Consider the following 11,253-nt stretch of genomic DNA (forward strand, 5'->3'; position numbering starts at 1 on the left):
CCGGCCATGTTTAGGATTTCTAGAGAATAAGAAGAATACTAGAAAAATGGAGATAAATAAAAATAGGTTTTAAATTTGATTTTCAAAAAAACAGAAAACTATAGACTTCAAAGGTTGATATTCTGGATAAAATGGATGATTAAATGCTTATGGTGCATATGGATTATATCTGTTATATGTATGAATTAGAAATATATGTATGTAATTATCCCTCATTATTTGCAGATTCTGCATCTAGATTTAGCTATCACAGATTAAAAATATTTTTAAAAAATAATCATACCTGTACTGAAAATGTTCAGGTACTTTTTCTTTCCATTATTCTCTAAACAATATAGTCTAACAATTACTTATATAGCTTTTATATTATAGTAGATAATGTAAGTCCTCTAGAGAGGCTTTAAAATATAGGAGAACGTAGGCTTGAGTTCTGTGCAAAGATCACTCCATTTTAAATGAGACACTTAGCATCCATGAATTTGGTATGAAATCTCCTTAGGTTCTATACTTTCTTACAGATTTGAAGGTATGATTCTGCTCTGTGTTTCTACACACAGACACATAGACACACACACACACACACACACACACACACACACACACACAAGTTGTCTGTGTATTTAGAATATGTTGGTCAAGGAAAAAATGCATTCATTATTCACATACTTTTTACTGAAATACATATGCACAGTTTGTCAAATACAAATTTATCTTGATAAGAGTGAGAAGTTGTGTCAGAAAATTTAATTTTCTACTTTAGGTTTTGATATACATACTATACATTTTCATTTTAAAAATTCTATACTATGGGCATAGCATAGTCATAAGGAAAATTCACATCTAACACTTTCTTTTCATGGACACTTACTTTGGTTTGATAGAAACATGATATACATTGTTATGTTTCAGGCAGTCTTTTTATTCTTTTGGAATTATTAGACAATTCAGAAGGAAGCTTGCAGTCATTATATGAGCATTTTCTTAAGCAGTGTTAATTTTTTTTTGGGGGGGGGCGGGGGTCCAGTCGTGGGCCTGAACTCTGGGCCTGGCTGGGTGCTGAACCTCAGCTCTTCATCTCAAGGCTAGTAGTGCTCTACCACTTGAGCCACAGCGCCACTTCTGGCTTTTTTCTTATGTGGTGCTGAGGAATCGAACCCAGGGCCTAATGCATGCAAGGCAAGCGCTCTACCACTGAACAACCTTCCCAGCCCCAAAATATTTTATTAGACATTTAAAAATGATAGAAACTACTTTAGCTAAATTTATAAAGAAAAACCTAGTGAAGTTAGCTTTATAGCAGTACGTTACAATTCCATGATACAAAGTTTCTACAATATTTTTATGTATGCATATCTTAAAATTAGTCAAAATTTATGAAGTTTTATTCCTCGTACTATCACATAATTAAAATTCAAGCTTCAGAGGAATACTTATTCCTGTAATAGCGGAAAACATTAGACTGTTCCATCCACATTTCAGTTTCAGTCTCTGCATAGATTGTAGAAACCCAAGCTAAGCACTGGAGAACCACCAGAACTGTGCATACAATGGAGAAGACTTCAGTGAGCTTATAGCGGTCCAAGTGTTTGCTCCTTAGGCTGCAGCCTGAGGCCAGCACTTGAACAAAAAACCATAGCCCTGTGGGACAAGAAATACAGCCCAAAGAAAAGTAACACTGGATAGCATCATGAATCTAAAAAAAGGAATACAAAGCACCAGAAATAATGGCTATGTAAGTAAATATAAAATGTAAACTTTGGAGCTTTTTTTGGTTCTTACTTTTTAAGAATAATTAATTTTTTTAATTTTATTTTATTTTATTTGTGAACATACTGTACAGAGGGGTTACAATTGCATGGGCAGGATAATGCGTACATTTCTTACCAAGCACTGCAGCCTCCTCCTTTGTTTACCCTTCACATCACTTCCCAGCCTCCCCCCTCCCCCCCCAATCCCCATCCTTCTCCTTCCCTCCCCCCCCGCCCCCCGCACCGACATTGTAAAGCTCATTTTGGACATGACAACTTGTACTTCTCATTGTTGCAACAGGTCCACCTGTATCCTTAAACAACTGGTTTTTCCCCATCTCCTCCACAAGTTATACTGACATCAAATATAGTGAAAGCAGGGGTTATACTGTGGGGGAGGGACATACAAAGCAACAAAGAGATAATCTCTTTTTTTTTAATTTAATTTTATTTTATTTGAGAACATACTGTACAGAGGGGCTACAATTACATGGGGAGGATAATGCATACATTTCTTACCAAGCATTACAGCCTCCTCCTTTGTTTACCCTTCACCTCCCTTCCCAGCCTCCCCCCTCCCCCCACCCAATTATACCCCCCTCCCCCCCGACACCGACATTACAAAGAGATAATCTTATAGATGCATTAGAAACACATGCATGAAAGAAAAAACATTAAAATACATATCTAAGGGTTCATTTTCCTGACATCACATTATCTGACCTTTTCTGCTTGACTCATACATATACTAGATATTGCAAATAAGGGAAACCATGGGACCTATGTTTTTTGGCCTGGCTTACTTCACTTAATATAATTTTTTCCAAGTTTTTCCATTTCCTAACAAATGGGGCAATGTCATTCTTTCTGATAGAGGCATAGAATTCCATTGTGTATATATACCACATTTTCTTGATCCATTCATCTACTGAGGGGCATTTGGGTTGGTTCCATATCTTAGCTATGGTAAATAATGCTGCAATAAACATAGTTGTGCTGGTAGCTTTAGTGTGGTCTTGTTTGTAAACATTTGGGTAAATGCCCAAAAGTGGGATTGCTGGGTCATAGGGGAGTTCTATATGAAGTCTTTTGAGGAACCTCCATACTGCTTTCCAAAGTGGTTGAACAAGTTTATATTCCCACCAACAATGAAGTAAGGTTCCTTTCTGTCCACATCCCCTCCAGCATCTGTTGTTGTTAGAGTTCTTGATTTTTGCCGTTCTAACTGGAGTGAGGTGATATCTCAATGTTGTTTTGATTTGCATTTCTTTTTATGGCTAGGGATGTTGAACATTTCTTCATGTGTCTATTGGCCATCCTTCTTTCTTCTTCAGAGAAGTTTCTCTTTAAGGCTTTCGCCCACTTATTTATTGGGCAGTTGTTTCTTTGCGGATTTGTTGTTGGGGGGTTTAATTTTTTGAGTTCCAAGTATATTTTAGATATGAGACCCTTGTCCGTTGTATGGCTAGTAAAGATCTTCTCCCAATCGGTGGGCTTTCTATTGATCTTGCTAGCTATGTCATTTGCCCTGCAGAAGCTCTGCAACTTTATGCAATCCCATTTGTCCAACCTTTCTTTGATTTGTTGTGTTTCCGGGTCTCTATTCAGAAAATTTCAGCCTGAGCCAAGGAGACCTAGGGTTTCTCCTATTCCATCCTGTAATGTTTTCAGAGTGTCTGCTTTGAGTTCAAGGTCTTTGATCCATTTGGAGTTGATTCTAGTGCAGGGTGATATATAAGGATCTAGCTTTAGTTTTCTACATGTAGTTAACCAATTTTGCCAGCACCATTTACTGAAGAGGCTGTCTTTCTTCCATTCTATTGTTTTAGCTTCCTTATCGAAGATTAGATGGCTATAGGTCTGTAGGTTCATTTCTGGGTTTTCAATTCTATTCCATTGGTCCTGAGGTCTGTTCTTATGCCAATACCAAGCTGTTTTGATTACTATGGCTTTATAGTAGAGTTTGAAATTTGGTATTGATATTCCTCCAGCAGTGTTCTTTCCATTGAGGCGCGTTTTTGCTATTCCGGGTCTTTTATTGTTTCATATGAATTTTTGTATTGCCTCTTCTATTTCCTTGAAGAATGAGGGTGGAATTTTGATAGGTATTGCATTGAATTTGTAGATAGCCTTGGGAAGTATTGCCATTTTCACGATGTTAATCTTGCCAATCCAGGAGCATGGGAGGTTTTGCCATTTTTTAAGTTCTGTGTTGATTTCCTTTTTCAAGATTTTAAAGTTTTCATCATAGAGGTCCTTCACTTCTTTGGTTAAGTTAATTCCTAGGTATTTTATTTTTTGTGGGGCTATTACAAATGGAGTTGCTTTTCTAATTTCAGCCACACTTTTCTCATTGCTGGCATACAGAAAAGCCATTGATTTTGGGGGGTTAATTTTATAACCTGCTACTTTACCAAAGTTTTGAATCAGCTTGAGTAATTTGGGAGTGGAGTCTATGGGATTCTTTAAATACAAGATCATGTCATCTGCATAGAGGGAGAGTTTTATTTCTTCTTTCCCTATTTGGATCCCCTTTATTTCTGCATCTTGTCTTATTGCTGTAGCTAGGCATTCTAATACTAGATTGAAGAGAAGTGTAGAGAGTGGGCATCCTTGTCTTGTTCCTGAGTTAAGAGGAAATGGCTTTAGTTTTTCACCATTGAGTATAATGCTGGCTGTAGGTTTGTCATATACAACTTTTATTGTATTGAGGAATGTTCCATGGATTCCTAATTTTTCCAAAACCTTCATCATGAAGGTTTGTTGGATCTTGTCGAATGCTTTTTCTGCATCTATTGAGATAACCATGTGGTTCTTATTCTTGCTCCTGTTGATGTGATGAATAATATTAATTGATTTGCCTATATTGAACCAGCTTTGCATCCCTGAAATGAATCCTGTTTGATCGTGGTGTATGATTTTTTGGATGAATTGTTGAAGTCGATTGGCCAAAATTTTGTTGAGAAGTTTTGCATCAATATTCATCAAAGAAATGGGTCTATAGTTTTCTTTCTTTGATGAGTCCCTGCCTGGTTTTGGGATGAGGGTTATGATGGCTTCATAGAATGTGTTGGGTAGTGAGCTTTCTCTTTCAATTTCATTGAAGAGTTGGAGGAGTATTGGTGTGAGCTCTGCTTTGAAGGCCTTGTAAAATTCCGCTGTAAAGCCATCTGGTCCTGGACTTTTCTTAGCTGGGAGGTCTCTTATTGCTGTTTCTATTTCAGTGCTTGATATGGGCCTGTTAAGATAGTTTAACTCATCATGGTTTAGTTTTGGCATGTCAATATTTGCTAGGAAAAGGTCCATTTCTGTCAAGTCCTCAAACTTATTAGCATAAAGTTTTGAGAAGTATTCCCTTATAATGTTCTGAATCTTGGTTGTTTCCGTGGTGATGTTTCCATTCTCATCTCTGAGTTTATTAATTTGGGTGTGTTCTCTTCTTTTTCTGATAAGATTTGCTAAGGGTCAGAAAAGTTCACAAGACTCCATTTCTACTTAACCAGCCAGCTGCCAGACTGAAAGCATGTCTCAGCTAGTACAGTGTCAGCCGTGATGTAGTAAGTCAAGCCAAGAATATGAGCTCCTACATTCAAGTCCCTGAACCAACATGCATACAAATATATATGTGCTTACACAGAATCAATGCAGAAGCATATTCTAATGACAGCATTGAGATTTTTACTTAGGAAACATAATGTTTGTATTGTCCATGAAAACTAGGGCAGGATCTCAAGGGTGTGTTACTTAATGTTTTCCACAGTATGTAATATCCTTGAAATAAGCATAGCTAGAGAAAAGTCTTTTAAACTTGTTTTTGAGTTTTATTAGTATCTTTACCTTTGGTGGGTGCTTCTTCCTTTATTGGCTTGTCTATGTATTGAGATGGTTTACTTGTTACTGAATTAGGCATTGGTAGTGTTGGTTGTGTGTGTGTGTATGTGTGTAGGCTTTGGTGAAAACTATTATTTTCATTAAATGACAAAAAATAGTAAATACCAAAATAGATCAGCTACTTGCTTAGGGTTTTATATCCATTTGATTTTTAAAATCATATCTTCCTGGACCACTTGAGTAATTTTCTAATTTAAATTTTAAAGTTCAGTATGTTTGTGGGGTGTGGTGAGAGGAGAATAATGGAAGAACTTCTTTCTATATTTACTGGTTTTGTGTGGAAGAAGATTGTTACTGTTTACTTTTATTATCATTTCTTCGCACTTGTTTAAAGAAAATTTATTTCTATTTTTGTGAAGAATACATTGGTTGGCTAATTTGTATGATTTTTTTCTAGCACTTTTCTCATAATACTGATTTTTATTTTAAGTAGATCATTGAATTCCAGTGATCTAATTACATTTAATTCTACATGTAGAAGAGTGAGATAATGACTAGACTTATGTCTCTAAATTATTGTCTCATTTGAACATTAATCTCTTTGCTGAAGACTGATTTTCTAGAATTTACTAAAATATATTTTAAGCAGTGGGGTTGGGATAGGTTGGGGGAAGGTAGAACACGATTCATTGTATTTATAAACAATATTCATTGTATTTATAAATTGACGTGATGAATTAAAATCCCTTTATACAAATAGTTAAGGATAATAACAAGTAAATTCAAAAATTGAATGCAGAGCCGGGCACTGGTGGCTCATGCCTGTAATACTAGCTACTCAGGAGGCTAAGATCTGAGGATCACAGTGCAAAGCCAGCCCATGCAGGAAAATCCATGAGACTCTTATCTTGAATAAACCACAGAAAACCGGAAGTGGTGGTGTGGCTTAAGTGGTAGAGTGCAAACCTTGAACTGAAGAGCTCAGGGACAGCACCCCAGCCCAGAGTTCAAGCCCTACAACCAAGGCGGGGAATATATATATATATATATATATATATATATATATATATATATATATATATATATATATAGAGAGAGAGAGAGAGAGAGAGAGAGAGAGAGAGAGAGAGAGAGAGAATGCATTTTAAGAACTGAAACACGAGGACTACACCAGGTTGTTGGAATATTGCTTTCTGGCTTATCTTTCATCTTAGTTCTTTATACTGCTATAAGAAAATACCAGACTGAGTACTTTGGGAATAGTAAAGAATGATTTCTCTCCGTTTTGGAGGTTGAAAAGTTCCAGACCAGGATACTTGATGAAGATTCTCCCCTGCTTCCACGATGGTGCCTTGTTACTGCTGTCCTCGAGGGAGGAATTAGAAGGAGCAGCTTTCCCCTTCAAGCCCTTTCCTAAATCATTCATTATTTCCCTTTCTAAATGTTCATATGAGTTGATATTGTTTTAGTTAATGATGTCATGTATTATTGCAAGTAATAACATAATGAGTGATATATATTTTTTCAGCAAAATATATATATGTATACATATATTGTGTATACAATAATCTATATAGACATAAACAGGGCTGGGAAGGTGGCTCAGTGGTAGAGCGCTTGCCTTGCATGCATGAGGCCCTGGGTTCGATTCCTCAGCACCACATAAGCAGAAAAAAAAAAGCCGGAAGTGGCACTGTGGCTCAAGTGGTAGAGCGCTAGCCTCAAGGTGAAGAGCTGAGGGACAGCGCCCAGGCCCAGAGTTCAGGCCCCATGACTGTACTCCTCCCCCCAAAAAAAGATATAAACATAATATAAAAACACATGCTATGTATATGTTACATATATACAATATATAATATATATTGTATATAATTATCTTATATACATATTATATATTGATTATATATTACATAATATATAGCTCATGTACCATATATGATGTTATGATGATGATATGATGATATGATATATATCTTATATATGATGTAATTGAATATATAATATCAATATTTAATCATACATAATTTATAACCATGTTATATGGTTATATACAATATATAGTCATATATATCATATATTCTATATATAATCATACATATCAGGTATGTGGTATGCATATTATATATGTGTATGTGTATATATAAATATGATTTATGTATCATAGGCATCACATATATACTATCAAAAGATATGAGCTAATCAGCAAATAAAAAACTGCAATGCTCTATTAACAAAGGAAGCAGAATAATTTCACAATAAATTATCTCAGTATTAATACTATTACAAATAAAATATTTTGACTTACAGTTCGAGGGTCAATATAAAGACAGTTTATAAAACTATAAGTTAACTGTAAAGTGCTCTACTGCCTGTAACCAACTGCTGCTTTTCTGGACCATAGAACCCAGCCATCTTCACAGCCCATCCTTCCAGCTCCTTTTACTTTCCCTATAAGTGCCTGTCCTGATATGACACTAGAAAAAATGCTGCTCCAAGTGCAAACTAATTGCATCTACTTCCAGGCACATCCAACACTGCCTCAAAGGCTCATTTCTCACCTCTTTTTTCTCACGATATTGACATCTTCTTTCTCTGCTTACTAACATTGGAGGTTACTCAAAGCTATGCATACAGATTGCTCTTCTTTCTTGCAGTTAAGTCCCTCCTTCCCACTCATTGAAACCCTCCTTTCTTCAGCCTGACCACGTTCTTGACTGTTGGCTTGCTACTTGTTGCCTGGACACTTCCATTAGCCCCCAGCACCCTACCTTCTCCCTCAGTTGTTGGTGTACCCTGTATCTACCCTAAGATCAACAAGTTTCAGGCACCTGAATTCTGCTGCCTTGTGCACACAGATATTGCACATTTACTGTACCTGCAGTTCTCATGGCAAAAGCATTCATCTCCTTTTTCCCCTAGTGCTCTTCCTGTGCTCTTTCTCTGCATAAAGGCACTGCTGCCTGTGTTTCACTTGTTCCTCCCTTTCCTACCTTACCAGCAGAGGCTGTAAATAATCACTTCCTGCATAGCTCCCATTCATTGTATCTAAGGAAAGTTTTTCTTCCTCTTGAGTCTCATTTCCCTCATATCCTCCTGGCCTGTCCCTGAACTTCATTTTTGTTCATAGTCATGCAGTGTATTCTCTCATGTACTCTCTCATTTTGCAGGGGCATAAACAGTTTTGTACTATCACGGGCTGTTTCCTTCTGCAGCTTCATCCATTGATATTAGCTGTCCATGGCATCAATACTTAGCATACTCTGTGGTATCACAATCTTTCTACGTGGCATTTCCTTTTATACCCTGTGCTTCTCCACTTGACTTGCCCCACCAAGATTCAAGGCCTATCTGAGGCCTCCACACACATAGCCACTCTTGCAGCCCACGTAGGCTCAGCCCCAGCTTCCCTTTGAGCCCAACAACTCTTCCTCATGTTGTGCTGGTTACCAGATATACACAGTGCTCTCACTTGCACTGTGTACTAGGTGGAACTAACTCATAATTTCCAGAGATATCCTCAAAAATTAGTTGATTACTTCATGATAAACACCAACAAAGGTTCCTGTAGCCAGAGAGTATAAGGGGGGAAAAACAGCAATTTAAAATACCAATTTATACTTTTGTTTTTGATAGTAGATATTTGCAAACGAATGATAAATTGAGTTAAATATTTTTTATTCAATAAATGTCAAAGAATGGAATTGTGATCAATTAAATAGGATGTCATGGAAAAATAATATAGACATCCAATTTTGTAAAATGCCTGTAATGTCAATGATCTCCTAAATGTACCTCCCTTTTCCATAATTCTTCTTATCATTATTTGAGCCTTACAAAATTTTTAGGATCCTATCACATTCCCAATCTTATATATTAGGACACTTTCGAAAATCTTTCTCGTCTCTGTATGTGGAGTCTGTTAGGACTTGGTAAAATGATGGTCTCTATTGTTACCTACACACCATTCCCAGGTTCCTGTGGTCTGGTAGGTGTAGTTGGGTTCTCTATGAGTTCTGGTTTTGATCATTAACGTATGCCAATTGAGTGGACCTCAAATCTGAAGAAATGTCCAAGTCACTAATCTTTCCCTTTACTAAAACCTGAAGGAAAAGCCTTTTGTCACTTATGAGACTGTAGTTTTATTTAAAAGAACTGTGATGTTAATTTTAATGTTTTTGTATTTAATCTGTTTATAAAAGCAAAAATACATTTTTTACTATTTCTAAAGAAGGATAATACTGGCTGGTCGTTTTATTTTAAATCTTAGTTTCCTTTTATAAGTTCTTTTTTTTTTTTTTTTTCAGACAGTCTCGTTTTCACAATCAGCTTATCAGGTTAGAGCCAATGATGCTTTGGACATTTGGTTATAGTTTGTCTGCCAAGCATTTTTCAGTAGAGCTGAATTTTGGCTTTACTGCTTACATATGAAATTTATTAACCTTGAGATGGCCTTTGGCCTACATACTTTCTTTGTTACATGTCTCATCTGCCAAAGTATTTGTTTTATCATGTGTAAAATTGATAGCCATAAACTACGCTGTTTGGCACCAGGATAGACTAATATACTATTGTGAAAACTAATTGTCTAAATCATTTTTAAAGTTTTTATTATGGAAATTTTCAGAGACATATCACAATTAAACACAATGATAAATTCTGACTGACTGACCTGTTGGTCAGCTTCAATATTCACTACTAGCCCTGGCCAATCTTGTTTTATCTGTACCCCTATAGTCCCTTCTAGCTCTGGAATCTGTTATTTTCAAGTGAATTCTAGATATTAAATTATGTTATCCATACACAAACCAGATAAAGACTTTTTTTTTGTCAGTCGTGGGGCCTGAATTCTGGGCCTGGGTGCTGTCCCTCAGCTCTTACTCAAGGCTAACACTCTGCCATTTGAGCCAAGCACCACTTATGACTTTTTCTGCTTATGTGGTGCTGAGGAATCGAACCCAGTGCCTCATGCATGTAAGGCAAGCCCTCTACCATTGAGCCATCTTCCCAGTCCAAATACTTCTTTCTAAAAAGAAAGTGTAACCATTAATATCAATGTATTTGGAAAAATAATTTCTTAATTTTACGAAGTACCTAGTCATTGTTCAGATTCTCAAGATATATATTGCTTAAGACATTTAATGAATGTCTTAAGTTAGTGGGCTGCTAGTTTAACTTTCTAGATTCCCTTCTCAATTAATTTGTTGAATAAATTAGATTCTTGTATGTAGATATTCTCACATCCTAGTTTTTTTTGTATTGTTTCTTCATGGTTTCAAATAACATGCTCCTCTGTTCTTTGTGCTTCTTAAAATCTGTGGCTAATAGCCGGGCGCTGGTGGCTCACGCCTGTAATCCTAGCTACTCAGGAGGCTGAGATCTGAGGATCGCGGTTCAAAGCCAGCCCGGGCAGGAGAGACCGTGAGACTCCTATCTCCAATAAACCACCAGAAAACCGGGAGTGGCGCTGTAGCTCAAGTGGTAGAGCGCTCGCCTTGAGCTGAAGAGCTGAGGGACAGCGCCCAGGCCCAGAGTTCAAGCCCCACGACCGACAAAAAAAAAAAAAAAAAAAAAAAAAAAAAAAAAAAATCTGTGGCTAATGAAATTTTTGTAGTTTTTTTATAGTTAAATGTATTTTAATAACATATAGGAGCAGTGAAAACATTACTTGCATATT

General features: G+C 36.6%; 1 protein-coding gene across 8 annotated transcripts in view; it reads left to right on the forward strand.

Moving 5' to 3' along the window:
* The window catches only part of Exoc2 (exocyst complex component 2), a 189,500-nt gene that overhangs the window by 138,763 nt on the left and 39,484 nt on the right, over window positions 1-11,253 (forward strand). The gene's annotated exons all lie outside the window — the stretch shown is intronic.

This window comes from Dipodomys merriami, unplaced genomic scaffold, assembly GCF_024711535.1.
Source record: "Dipodomys merriami isolate MVZ:Mamm:240054 unplaced genomic scaffold, mDipMer1.0.p SCAF_16, whole genome shotgun sequence".
NCBI classification, from domain to species: Eukaryota; Metazoa; Chordata; class Mammalia; order Rodentia; family Heteromyidae; genus Dipodomys; species Dipodomys merriami.